We start from the raw sequence: 15,510 nt of genomic DNA, 5'->3' as shown, positions 1-15,510 counted from the left end.
ATTTGAAATAACTTGCTGTTTGCAAGGCTAGAAAACACAGAGAAATATCTGATGTTCTAGAAAGCACTTTCTAAAATAAACACCAATAATGCATTTTATAAGACACTATGCAGATTTTCCCAAGTTTAAAATGTGAGGTCTGAGAGTGCTGCCCACCTTTGGATTCAGACGAATTTCAAGCCTTATGTTAAAATGAATCACAGGCACACATCACCCCCACCGGCACCTCTGGTCACTACAGGGTGGAAATGTGTATGCAGGCCAGAAGGGAGAAAATGAGGACAGCCACTTACAAAAATCCGCAAGGGTAGAAGCTCACACTAGTTTTACAAGTAGAGGGATAGGTGGAGTTTCAGTTAGAAGTTTTACAACTGATTTTCAGGATACAAATTTTTGATGATATGAAGTTACTCAATGCTGAGAATAAAAAGGCTGAACTACCTGTTTATAACCTAAGTACTACCTAACTACCTAAATACAACACTAAGTCTTCCTGGCACAAGTAGACCAAAAGTTTATAAATGTGAGGGTTGCTACAAATATGAGAACATTTTAAGGGGTTGGTAAGGTTTTGACCTTTTACAGTTTCCTTCTATTGTTCATCTGCAAAGTGCTTTTATACAAATTTAACTTATAAATTCATATCATATCAAATGCAAGGAAAATGGAAGAGTGAAAGAAAAGAATGGAGAGCACAAATAATGCACATTAAAAGAGCACATTAAAATAGTTTAGAGTTTCTGCTCCTTTCACTACTGTGGAAATAGTAGGAAGCGTAGAGGAGGGTTAGAGCTGTTAAGAACTTGAATATACAATACGCAATTTGAAAATCATTTCCCCGTAGATGCTTAGTAAAGGAATCCCTTTGTTGAACTGCACAGGAATTCTAAAAGCTTTGCTACTACTGCTGAATCATGAAGGAAAGATAAAGCCCTTTTGCAGTAGTCTGTCCCACAATACATCCTCATCATTTGTATTGTTTTTTCATACTTCAATAATAGCATGTGTATTGAGTTATTGATGATTTACACATATGTTAATTCCCTCAATTCCCTCTGAGAAATAATGAAATAAATGTACAGAAAAGTAAAGTCTTTATCTAAACTATGGGTTTAGATGTAAGCAACCAATTTTCTTTTGGTTTTGGTTTTTTTTTTTTTTTAAACTTATGGAAGCAGTGATTTCCCTTCTACAGATGGACTTTTACTTTCCACAGATGGACTTCTAAGTATACAAAAAAGATGCCAAACAAAGACAATATTTCATATCTTGTTAACAGATTTTGTTGTTTCTTTCCAACATGCCTATTCTCAGATTACTTAAGAATACTTGCAAGTAGAAGTTAAGGTTTCACTAGTCCACTAAAATAATTATTATTCTCATTGATCAGAGTCATGGGATCTCTCCACTGTCTTGACATTGAAGTTAAAATCATTTCTTCATATTATTACCATGTTAGGTGACCATATGCCATTTCTGCTTACCTTAGAAATGAGATAGTTTTGTCTGGAAAGTATGGATTCACAATTCATGAAGTATGACAAAGTTGCTAGGACAATCTAAATTGCACTTCTACTATTACTCCAGAAACAGCTCAGAGTACTGCTTAAGAACATAAGAATTTCTCTTCACTCTCACTTAAGTCATTGGTGCAATGCCCAGATGGATCCTAAGATCAGGTTTTGCCTCCTATAAGTACTACCATTGACAGAACTTTCTATGATGCCTACCTGTCTTTCCTGTAGACCTTGTAGTCTAGGTGCACAAGCTGTCCCACCACAGCTCAGTAATTTGAACAATGTAATATTTCGGAGGCACACACAGAGCTCAGTTCCTGCTGCTTGTTTCCCAGGCTGCATATGTTTCTGTACAAATGAAATCCTTGAGGTGTACCGTCTATCAGTCTGTTACACTGATCTGGAGGCCTCTTGCACCTTGCACCCTTTGCTGTCTACCCCTGCCCACCACTTTCTTACTCAACTGTCAGTTATAATTCCCCTTAATGGCCATTCCTACTTTCAAGATCTCCTCACCAAGATGCCCAGCATGGTGGCAAAGATGCTATTGCCAGCTTTATCAGGTGGATGCTATCTCTGCCCAGATGTCCTCAATCCTTCAAGAGTGGATCCATTGGTCTAAACTCAAAATCCCAACCCCACAGGACCTATCTGCTTCTTCCCGAGCATTTCCTCACCAGCACTGAAGAGAAACCATGAAGTCCTATGCGCCCTTCACCCTCTCTCCTTAGAGCTATGGAGTCACGCTTGATACGTTGCTGCTGTCCATGTGGATGAGGAGCAGCAGACAATAGTCCAATAAGTGAATAAACTTCAAGAGCCTTTGCAAGGCAACCTGCATCTGAGCACCTGCACACTGCAAACCTCCCTAAACAGCAGGTCATGTCAGCAGATGGGGCCTCCACATCCCTTAGAAGAATGTCTCTTGGTCTGATGTGTCCTCAGGCAGAGTTTCCACCTTATTGTCTGCTAACCGGGCACAAACCTCACTCTGCAGTTGCAAATCTGCAGCTGAAAGAGTTGTCTGCCCTGTAGTTGTTCAGGACACCCTTTAGTTGTTCTTTCTGTGCAGTCAGGGGTTTAGGTTGCATGAGTGGTACATTAGTATATGTATGTGTAAATATATGGGTATATGTACAATAATAGTATCCTAAAAAGTATTTAGTGAAAATAAATATATAGACTTCAAAAGAAACTATGACATCATAGAGATAAAGTTGATGAAAATACAAAATTAAAGGATTTCTATAAAGTGCCTCTGAAAAAAACCTGTGTGTATGCATATTACTGTTTGTGTAATTCGTAGTAGTCCTTTAATTGTTATTAACAAGGACATTTAAATGAAATTATATAATAAATGCTATCTATGAAACAATTGCTAGGAATGCAAGGAAACTTTCCATAAACTAGAACTTTCTTTGTGTATTCTAATTTTCATTTAGATCCTAAACTGTAAAACATTTGAGGTTTCAAAGAAAACTGTATATTAATAAGACAACATGAAGGATGAATATCAGCATTAATATTTCCAAAAACTTATTAGTAAAACAATTGGCTGTGTCATGTTTTTTTTTGCAATGCCAAAAATAAGGATATAAGCTGCACTTTAACAAGGAGAAACAGACTATATCCTTAATTTTTGTGTCCATTGATAAAGTTATATCAGTAACAGGTCACAGAAAAAATGGACATAAGAAATTTCTAAGTGCTGACAAAACAAGTCATGTACCCATGAGAGGAGAGGGTTATGTTTAGCCTTATTGATTTTCAGGGCACAACATTGATACAGCTCCATCTGTCAGCATTGTGAATCAACATGGTAGAGCTGCTTTTACCCAAATAAGCCCATTAGCCGTCCAATTCATCCTTCCCAGCCAAACAGCAACCATAAGCCTTTACTTGTCCCTTAGTAGGGGTAGTCCTTACTAGATTCACGTTTAGTAAGAATGCAATAGGTGTGATAATTTTTCCCCTCTGAAAACTGATTCATATTTTCTGATGTGGAATTATTCCTAATTATATTTGATCATGGAAATGCATTGTACCCCAAACGTAAGTCACTGTTTCTCTTATTTCAACTGTATTTCATAAACCAGATATTTTCTTTTTCTTTCACCCCAAAATATCACTGCAATACCAAAGGTATACACTTCTTGCAGTCTGTACTAATTGAGCCCTATTAACTTATTCTATGCTACAGTGTTTATCTTAACCTTTAATAATTAACTCTTCTCTACCCAAGTAAGAAAGCAAAATCATATTATACTTTCAAATCATGAAGAACCCTAATATTAGAGATTAGCATTAGGGACAGACTGTGGATAGTCTCGGTGAAAACCCTGCATCCATACAGCTATATCAAGCTTAATTGTGACTTTTACACTATTATGAGATGGATTTCCCTTTAATTTCCTAAAATTTCTAGTTTTGCATGGTATTTCCTGATACTTCACGTTGTCCACAGATTATACGTCTTCATGGTTTCTGTATAGCAATTGCTATCAACTTTGTAAATATTATTGCTTCAAATCCTGGTACATTTGGACTATAATGGTGTGGTGGGAGAGTAAATAAATTTTGTTTAACTGAGAGCTCAGCTAATTACTTCCCAATTGATTCTGGATACAAAGTGGATGCACTAAAGTGTAACAAGGAAGAGTTGGCAATTTTCTCTCTTAATTACTTACTCTTGGATAAAAATACTAAGTTTTTATCAGGCCTTCCTGCTGTCACAACACCTACATCTCAAAAGAATCAAGATTCTGAAAATATTTTAAACAACTGTAAAATGCAATCCAAGAAGCAACTTAACACTTTGAGAAGCACAAATAATTGTTCAGAGTACCAAGATAAAGCAAGCTATATTGTTTTGAATATTTTGACTAATTCATTGGGCATTATCTTGGACATTACCCAAAACCCTTGAAGATCGGGAACTAAGGTCCTTATTTTTCCCTAATTCTCAAATCAGATGACTTTCTACTTTAACAACATGTGATACCTTGGGCTATTCACTAGGATTTATTTTGGCCAAAGAGTTAGCTCCAGACATCATCTAGTCCAACCTCCCTGCTCAAAGCAAGATCACCAAGAGCACTTTGACCAGGTCTGTGGTCAGTCAAGCTTTTCATATCTTCAAGAATGAAGACTACAGAGCCTCTCTGAGGAACCTGTTCCATTATCTGCCACTCTCATAGTAAAGAAGGTTTTTCCTAAGTTTGAACGGATTTTCTGTGTTTCAGTTTGTGCCAAAACATAAAAAGCATTGGTGATGAGTCAAACCTAAATTCCTGTTAGCTTCAGGAAGTCAATCAACGTCAAGCTGTTTGTAAGACTAACACAGCAACTCTGAGATACGTATAGTGTAGATCTGAAAAACAGGCAGAAGAGATACATCAACTCATCACATAAATTCAAAGTGTTTCTTTAGCACTTGAATTTTGATAAAACATGTCATTATCCTTTTCTTTCTATTCATTCTTAATTGCTGGAAGCTCGTTGGAAGACAAACAAAATATTAATGAACAAATGCTATTCTGCATGAATAGTTTCCACCCACACAAATCTCTCCCTCATTTAAATCACATATTTCTACTGTTCTAAATTTCTGTCATTGTGGTTAACATGAAATTGGCAGGAAATTAAGTTAAACAGGCATTATTTTTCATTAAGAAGACTGAAACACCTGAGACAAGTATTATAATTGTAAGGGAAAAGAGAAATTATCTTATCTTATTGATAAAAACAATCAACTTTTTCTTTTAAATTTAGCAAGAAGTAGTAACGATTGCAATTTTAAACAGGTGTCAAATAAAATAAAAAATATTCTGATATTATGGCTCTTTAGCAGACATCAGCTGTGAGGAACTGCAGTTGGCTCAACTATCAGGTAAGACTTCTACACAAAATCAAAAGACTCTGCAACATTACTGCCATTTATTTTGGTAGCATTTTTATTAATCTTAGTTGCCATAGTGAGTTCCTGGTCATGAATCAGGATATTTTGTTTGTTCTGTATGAATATGAAATACAAATCCACTAATATCTATTTGCTCAAGCCCACGGCTACATGTTAAGATTTGATATTCAGGGATAATATTTCATAATGCATTTTACATCATGGGAATCCTTACCGTAACATCCAAACATACACTTTTCCTTCTGAATTTCAGTGCTTTTTTCAAATATCCTCTCTTGCCTGTTATCCAAATCTGCCTTTTTTAATCATAACAACATCTTCTGAGTAGCCCAAATTCATTTTCATTCACCTAGCTATCTTAAGTAGATTCTTTATAACTCTCGTCTCTGTTACAGGTAAACAAATAGAAGGCATGCCTATTATTTCCATGAATATCACCAGAGAAAAGACCAATAATAATGATGAAGAACCTCCCTTTCTCAAAGATACAATCCTCTTTTCTGATAGCATCCTCATATCAAAAAACAACTGCATTTAGAAAAAAATAAGGATGATTACAAGGCTTTTAAATGAAGCCAATATTCTTAGCATTTCACAAGAGCTCTTGTTGGTAGCTATTAAAAGAGGAGCACAAAAAATGCAAGAATAAATGAGAAACTGTAGCTGAGATGGTCAAAATAATTCTATTATACTCTTCTGCCTGTTCACAAAAAAACCCTGTTGTTATCACTTCACTATCCCATTGTTTGAGAATTATAGGAACCAAGCAACTATGACCCTCAAGTGCTCTATTATTTTTCTACAAGAAGGAAGGAATAGATGTAGCAGCACTTTGCCTTTCCAAGAAGAATTGTAATATGAAATAAAAATTTTATCACATTTCTTTCTATCTTCTTAAAAAAAAAACCAAACTTGTCCTAAATCTTTGTGTAGATTAAACACAACTTCAATGGATCTAGAACTTTTTTTCCTGAATTCATGGCATTAGATTCTGGTACTTGACTTCAACTCCTTCTAATAATTTTCTAATAAAATCCTCTGAAAACTTTTGTTTTGTTTCACCAAAATCAATTACTAAGGCACTGGAATAGTATCCATTTAGCTAACTGTCATTCTACTGTCTCACACTACTCACTACCTACATCTCCACAGTGGTTAACATTCTTCGCTTTCAAACTTCTCAGTGATCAGATCTTCCTCTTTTCTTGTAATACTTTAAGAGTTCTTCTTTCTTGGAGGGATATGTTTTGTTTTCTTATCTTTCTCTTTTTCAGCAAAGAATTTGCTGCCCAAAATCTGTCCAGGGCTATTAGTGCACAGAGGTTGTTATGTCTGGTAGCTCCTGCATCCCAGCAGAAGTATGAGAAATCTATATCTTTGTCTATTTGCTACAATGTTTCAATAAGCTTCTCATTGGCTCAAATATTATTCTCTGCAAACAAATAAACCAGTGTCTCATTTCCATCCTACCAGCTCATTCACCAAGATATTTGGGTTGAGATACTCAGCAGTTTTTCTTGAATCTGGAACTGTATCAAAATAATTCAATGTGTTGAAAGGAAAAATGATATAATCAGTTATCCCAGTTATCAGACACTGAAAAGCCCTAAAATAGGAGGAATACATTCATAAGGCTACTTCCAAAGTCTTTCACACAAAACTGCCTGTACAGAAAGGATGAAATGGGAAAGACTGCCCACATGCTTTTTATGGGCTATAGAGTGATGGCCCTGTAGTTGTCTGCAGTCCAAGTGGATCAAAATGTGATGCAACAGAAACAATTAATCCAATTAATCAAAACTCATATATGCACACATATCACTTGAGGTTCTGGAACACCATTCTATTTTATAATTATAAATAAAATCTTATGTGTATATATACATACACATAAAGAAAAATATTTTAGAACTACAGAATAGTTCACAATAAATATAAATCTTCATATTCTCATATTTCATGTAGTATTTTGGGTGAATCTATATTAATATTTTAGTTCACATAAGGTATAAGCCACAGAAATTCATCCTCATTTATTGTACTTTGCTATGCTTGAAGAACTATCTTGAATCAAATATACTGGAGTCTTCTGGGATCCAATTCAAATGAATGATATGATACAAAACCATGCCTACATAGTTTGAACTAACAGGAGGTCAGTTGACAGGATCGAACTAGAGCTACTCCACAGTAAATCTCCACAAAATGCATATAGTATGACAACTGGCCTCAGAAACCACTGTTTCATGATATAGATCAATTCCTCCTGTGACATTCTATTTGTTAATGTAGACATAAACCTTTATAAAAGCTTTTTCCCCTGCACAAGGAGTGGCTTGTGTCTGCAAAAGGATCTTCACCAAAACGCCAGTGAAATCACAGATCCAGAAAGCTAAAGTAAATATGAACCTTTCAAAACATCAGGCTTTAGTATTGTATTAAAGAAGCACTGATGTATGGTTTCTTCTAAGTAATGAAAAATATTCCTGCTGCTAAGATTAGATGAAACATTTGGAATATAATGCTAAAAGACCACAGTGTCCTGTATAGAACTCATTAGATAAACAGGGAAAAAATAACCATCAATAAAGATTTGAATTATTAATACATACATTGCATCAAAGTGGAACTCTTTGGGTCTTAAGTCTCACTTTTTGATTGACTTTGTCTACCATCATTGTTAAAAAGGTTAATTATTAATACTATTGAGAATGTTTTCTTTTCAGTAGCTGTTCACAAGAAAAGGCTCCAGCCCAATATGAACAGAGTACACAGTACCAAACTTCAGGAAAATCCAGCAATATCTCTTGGAAGACTAGGATCAAATTCTATATGTATATGAATACATAAACCAGGCACTTCAAGTCTAATGGGAGAGATATGTGAAGACAGATATTCATGCATTTTGTAAGTGATTAGGAATAAGGATTTTTGTATTGTTTACCATGACTGTATCAATGGTGACAGGTTTTTGAAAACCTGCAGTTGAAATGTTTTTCAAAATTAAGTTATAGTTTTGAAATTTGATATTATTCTTATACCTTATGTAGTCTTCAGTGCTTGTTTACTGTTTATTCATCTAAGTTGTCTAAACTACTCTCTGAAAGAAAATATCTTAAATTTAAAAACAGTGATTTTTAAAGGGTTTATACATTTTGTATTAATTGGACAATAAATTCAGGCATAAAATCTAAGATAGTCAACTATGTTACTCCACAAGAAGTGGAAAGTCAGAGCTATAGAAATGTATCTTATCTAGACATAATTAATAGAATGGAAATATTATTTACTGAATACTGAGGTATTTAAATTAGCTACATAACTTTTAGATCACTAAAGTTAGATGAAACAAGTGCTATCCTTGCTGAACACTCTAGCTATGCAAGTCGTAATAATAAACATAACACAGGCTCAAAATACAAGGCCTTGGGAAAGGGAAAATGGAGAATTTTATTCAGAAATTAAATATTTGAATATATAGATTTAATTGGTTGAAAAAGAGGCATGGATGAGCATAAAAATACAATTTGTTATATTATTTCATTTTAATGAGGGTTACATATACTATCATTATGACAAATAGATTGTTGGAAGAAGAATATTTGAAAGAGGTAATTGAAGAGGAAACTGGTGAAAAGGTAGTTAAACACACAAAATAACAGATGAGGTCCATGTCCAGAACTATGCTTCAAGGCTTATTAACTATACAGCCACCCTGTATAACAAAAAATCATGCCAAAGATGTGGGGGATTTAGTTTGGTTTTTTGGTGTTTTTTTTCACATTTCATACTCTATACCCTTTAAAACTATAATAGTACTGTAAAATTGGAATATATTTTTCTAATAAGTATTTTTCTAATATCTCTTTTTCCTCCATTGTAGAAAAATACTTGAAATGTTCTGGTGCACCAAACAATATAGAATTTGGTGGGTATTTTAAAATACTACTAAAAAAGAGACATTTAGCAGTTTAAAAAAATTAGTTACATAAATTTGACACCTACTCATACATAGATATTGGTGTTTATTTCCTATTATGCCCATCTGTAACACCATGCCTCTTCCTTCAGGTTAAGTTACTTTGTAATTTTCAGTGATGCCATTTGAAGCAAATTGCTGAAGTATAAGACATGTTGAAATGTGAAACTGTTACTTTATAGTTGACTCAAATGTCAGTAATTATTTGAGACTGTACTTAACACAGCCTCATAAAAAATACAGGAATATTTATCCATGGAATTGATTACAACTATGAACTTTTTACACAATTATTAAGGAATGAGGAAAGCGTAATGCCATAGGAAAACATCTCTGTGGTTTATTTTTTTTTTCTTCAAAAGTCTAGTAGTGAAATTTTATGAAACTTCATGGAAATGAATTTTAACTGCCATGTGGTTTTTGATACATGCTCCAGCAAATTAATATTAAAAACATGACTTTGTGAAGGAGTCAACAAGATGATTGCCTGGAAAAGTACAGTGGGGACTGTTAAGTTCTTAGACATACCTACTTGTATTATCCTAGGACGTAATTTCCACTTGTGCACTTTCATTTTCATTTTGCATTCCAAATCAAAATCACTTTTATCTTTCCCTTCAGATTTGGACCCAAAAATAAAAGACGTTCTGTTAATCACTTAAAAGACTTCCAAACTACACTTAACAAAATAATTTAAAAAATTATATATCTGAAGAAAAATCAAATTATTATGCATAAAATACTGTAAAATATAAACAGAAAAGCATGGTTTATAATAAAACTAGCTAAAATTAGTTTGAAATACTCATAATTAAAACTGCATAGATCTATTTTTATAAGCAGAACCTTACTATACATAGGCTTTCAGAGTCAAGCTAGTTGAAGTATTTTGGAACAGATTAGCAAAAAAAAATCCCACCTCCTCAATTAAAAACATGGCTACATATGTAACATTTCATCACCCATTTAACAAAGTTGAAGTGTAAAACTTTCAGTATGACAACCATCAATATGCAACAATATATTAAATATGGAAAAATACTTTTCCCCATTGATGGATGCAGCATGAAATTAATTGATGAGACCTTTAAACTGGTGCTAAGATTCCCTTTTAAAAGATTCAGGTTATTTGCTCCAGCCCCTTCCAAGATCTTTCCAGCACAGTTCAGCTGTGGCAAATATTCATGGATGTTTCTTCAGGTTGTTCTTTTTTTTTGTTCTTGAGAAAGAAGCATCAGTTTTGGAACATATATTTGCTAGAGCTTATGTTCCTTTAGTGTCTTTAAGGCATTCTGAAAATAAGGTGGTAGAAAGAAAAATACACTAGGTTTAATACACAGCTGGTTTTAATTCCATGCCTTAAATAAATACAACAGAAAACAAAGGATTTATGCTACATTTTGACATGTAGCTGATGAAGGATGAGTTCAAAACAAAGTTCACAAATCCCTGCACTTTCAGTAGTCACTGCATAGTCACGCCTGCCAATCACATTTTTAAGGATATTTTTCGATCATGGGAAGGTTATCAACATTGTCCATGAATATACTCTTTGAGACTCAAGAAAGTTCTAAAAGGAGCCCACAAACTGGAGTTCATGCTTTTATTTCAAAGCTATAGACGAGATGGGTAACTTTCAAGGTCATGAGGAGAAAACAGCCCAGTGGATTTCCTGGAAGAAACCACAAGCTGACAGAAGTGTACTGTGATTGAAAGATTATTAGAAGTAGTTGGCATCGTCTTTTCAGACCAAACTCGTTCTTATGCGCTGTCTCAAATATTCCTCTAAGAATGTGTTTAATGCTGTGACTGTAATTCAAGACACTTTCATGCTTGTTATAAGTTCCAAAGAAGTTTTAAATATTGAGATGCTATTAAAAAAATGTGCCAAAGTGAAATAAATCTTCATCTGTTCTACTGTTAAGAGATGCCACATAGACAAGAAACATTTTTGCTTAACCATCTCCCTTTCTCTCCCATATCAAAGTGTGGGAAGTACCAAAAGCAAAAAGTGCTTTGGGCACTTAATGTAATTCTATTCTATCATTGTACACTGGTATGTGGAACATAAAATGTAGGTTTAGGGATAATTAGGTATCAGAGAAAAAGAGTAACTGGACATTACGTAGTCAAAATACAATTAAATAAAATATCAGAATTTTTCATTCTAAAACCCAGTTTTTTACAATACTGTCATTCAGAAAGAAATTAGAAACACATAATGGAAATACAAAAATATCAAAATCCCCACCAGAAATGCTCTCTAAATAGCATGCTATTTTTCCACAGAGTCAGACTGGCCTGCAGGTTCTGATGAACTGTACTGTTAGCCAGACTGGGATTCTTGTAGGAGATGGTCATTCTTACAATTCACCAGGTAAAGAACAAGTCTTCCGTTTCCTCTTTGAATATAACAGAAATAGCCTTTCTGACACTGGAGTCTCGGCTTACATCTCAACCTTGCTTAATATCTACATCACAAATTGTGTTGCTGTGTGAGCAAATTGTGTTCCAGTGTGTTCATTTAACTCTGAATGAACAGCACTGGAAATCTGTTTGTGAGCTTCTTGAGTGCTTTGCATCTCTATTCATAGAACACCATAGAGATGAATGTGTACAATTTCCACCTTGAACTTTGCAACTTACATCACTAATTTCACCATTTATTCTTCATTTATTTCATGTGAATGAATAAGATTACATAGGTCAAATCCTCAGCTGATATAAATCAATGTATTCTTGCTGTCTGACTTTAGGCATCTGTTCTTTCCCTAGTTATATCAAGATGTTTTGCTTTTTCCAAACAAAACAATATAATGGGCAACAATATTTTCATGGCTGCAGACAGTCTTAGATCTTGATTGGACGAGGCAGTATACACTTCATAAAGCCAGCTGGCATTAGCAGGAACACTTTATGGTCAATGCCCTCTATAAATAAAAAAGTATCAATCTCACCAACAACAGACCTGTACTGCAAAGTCCAGAATTAAATTTAGCTCTCTCATTTGGCTGCTTTTATTGCTGCCACTATGCCATCTGGCCAACAAAAATATTTAGCACTGTATCAGCTTTATGTCTGTTACTTTCAAAGCGCAAATATTTACATTTGAAGTTTGTCCAAAACTTCTCCTAGATATCTGGTATAAAAAGACACTTCTCTTTCCAGTTCAGGACAAACAAAGCAGAAAGTCTGGACGGATATAGAGGAAAGAAACTTTGAGCAGAACTGCCTTAAAAAAAATGCAATACTTCAAGAACTTTAAGGTGAAAAAAGTAATCCAACACTTACACTACTTTAAAGTAAATTTGGATAAATTGATTACAATAAATTTTATGCCAATATCTTTATCTTAAGTGATATTGCCTTCTCAGATTGTTCCACATCTCTATAGGTTATTGGATCACAGTAGATGTAAAATTGCAGTCTGTGTACTATTTTTTTTTGTTATAATTTTTCTAAGCATTTTGTAAACTGTAACAGAAAATGCACAATATTTGAATAGTAAATAAATTAACTGGTGTTTACATAATTACCTTTATTACAGCACTCTTCAGACAGAAGGAAGGAAGTTGAACAAAAAGGATAAGAATGTCAGCAAGTCTGTATTTAATTCCTATCTTGGCATGAACCTGATGTTTTGCGTTGGCAATGTCTTTCACATGTCTTTAGATTCAAAACAAGGATTACCCTTTATCTTCCTATAATGGTTACCTAGACCTTGTAAGCAGATTTTGTAAGTTTATAGTAGAGACTGTTTGAGGCACAGATGGGAAAAACTGTACAAGGTAATGTATAAGGATTTCAAATAACTGAAATTATTGTTTGGGTCTGCCACAGCCCTAAGAATCCAGAACACAGAGGTTGGTGCTGATATCTATACTTATCATTTGCAGTGTATCTTCTTGGAAACTGGAACAAAAACTTATGTAAATTTCTGGCCAGCAACAATACTATCAATGTGCAAACATATCACTGACTTAATCTTTCCAGTACTGCATAACATTATGCTATGTTTCAATTGTTTCCAAAGTATAAACCTCTGCAAATAAATACAGCAAAAGTAACTGAGGGTGAGGTGGGGCACATCACTAGGACATCACAAACACTCACTGCATCCAGCCTGCAAAGTTATACTCTGAGGTTACTGTCTCAGTGGAATCCATAAAGGATATATGCACTCCCAAAAAATCTCAACTTCACTTATTAAAGAAAATAGCTAAAACTAGCCTTTCTGTAGCTGCACAACTATGCTAATATTTCAAATTCTAATTTTAAGATCAAATCTGAGTTCATCAATATTCTTTGGCACAGTCCTTTAACTTCATCATCTAAATTGGGACTAATAAGGATCCACATGGCACAAGTAGACATTTTATGATACATACACAGAAATATCTAGTAAGCCTCAGGGAAAGAAAACAAGTGTTGAAAGGCTATACTTTTGGAAAACTTTGTTAAAGCCTAAGAGAACTGTGTAGGAGGTTTTCCTTAGGTTCACTAGCTTTTCTATACTATTGCAACACATACAAGGAGAAATTAGCTTTTCAGGTGTGCAAATAACAGAAAACTTTTCTATATAGATAAACATGTTTCCAGTTTTCCAGTAAATATATATATTTTCCTGAAACATTTTAAAGTATGTCTGTTTTTAAAGTATGTCTGCAAGTGGTTTGACACAAAAAGTGTCATTTCAGGGCCAAGAGATTTCAGGGCAAACTTAATTCGGGATTTTGTTTAAAAATAAGGAAAAGATTTAGGAAAGGAAATAAGGAAGTAATTTAAAGCATTAATTTAATTTTAAAATTAATTTTTTTCTTTCAGAATTTATTTGTATTTTAAGCTGAATTGAATGATACATGTTTTTTAATAAATGTTTATAAAAGATAAATGCTTTCCAAAACTATTTCATTAATTCCAGTTTTCCTGGCAAATATTTCCATCTTGATAAGAAAAAACTATCCTTTCAGACAAATTCTTTTCTGTATTTTTCTTCTCCCTACTCATCACACGTGGAAAACCCTGCAGGTTTTATAAGATATCAAAACTATTATATCTCAGTGGTCCCTGCACACAACCTGCATACAAGAGATCTAGTGCACTGAGATTTTCTGAATAAAAAAGCCCTTTTTAGTGAATCCTACAAAGACAATCATTCCCACAACTTTATTCAAAATATAGATATAAAACCTGTACAAAATTTCATAAATCTACACACACATCCAGGGCATGACTATTTACACAAAGAATCATTTGTGCAATCCCTTTTCTCACGTCCACTGTTCTCATGCTTCCCATCTTCTTTTTTTTATAAGAAAACTTCTGTGTATGCCTAACGTGCTGGCCTTTCGGTCAGCTGATAGGACAGTGCTAGAGGTTTCAAAAGCCATAATCCCATTGGTGACCCACTTCCTATTGACAGATGTACACACCTGTCAGAATCTAAGATTATTTTGTGGATTAAGGTCAAGGACAAAAATATGAGAAGGCTGTGTTCCTTTATCTTTTATGTGCTTTTGCTACCCCAGGTCTGCGTTGCAAGTAATCATTGAACTTCTGAAAGAATGAGGTTGGAAAGGACCTCTGGAGGTCATCTTGTCCAATCGTCTTGCTTAAGCAGGGTCACCTAGAGCCAGTTTTCCAAGATCATGTTCAGACAGCTTTTGAATTGCTCCAAGGATAGAGACTCTTTTCTGGGCAACTTATGCTAGTGCTTAGTCACCCTCACAGTAAGAGCGTTTCCTGATATTCAGAGAGAACCTCCTTTGTTTCAATTTGCCCCCATTGCTTTTTGTCCTGTCAAGTATCCTAATATCCTGGAACACAACAGGAGGAGTGGTGCCAGCAGGTCAAAGGATGTGATCTTACCCCTATAGTCAGCACTGCTGAGGCCGTGCCTAGAGTCCTGTGTCCAGTTCTGAGCTCCGCAGTACAAGTAAAATAAAAGACAAAAACGTAAAGACAACAGGACAGCAGTAAAACAGTAGATCATATGCCTGGCTACCCGTATATATTTATTGCCAGATATTGTTTTTTTGATAAAACAACTTATACACAATGTGTATTTTGGACTGAAATAAATCTCTCATGAGATT

General features: G+C 34.4%; 1 protein-coding gene across 5 annotated transcripts in view; it reads right to left on the bottom strand.

Moving 5' to 3' along the window:
• The window catches only part of PCDH7 (protocadherin 7), a 278,809-nt gene that overhangs the window by 147,594 nt on the left and 115,705 nt on the right, over positions 1-15,510 (bottom strand). The gene's annotated exons all lie outside the window — the stretch shown is intronic.

This window comes from Cuculus canorus, chromosome 4 (assembly GCF_017976375.1).
Source record: "Cuculus canorus isolate bCucCan1 chromosome 4, bCucCan1.pri, whole genome shotgun sequence".
Lineage (NCBI taxonomy): Eukaryota > Metazoa > Chordata > Aves > Cuculiformes > Cuculidae > Cuculus > Cuculus canorus.
This window is presented reverse-complemented; position numbering and strand designations above follow the sequence as displayed.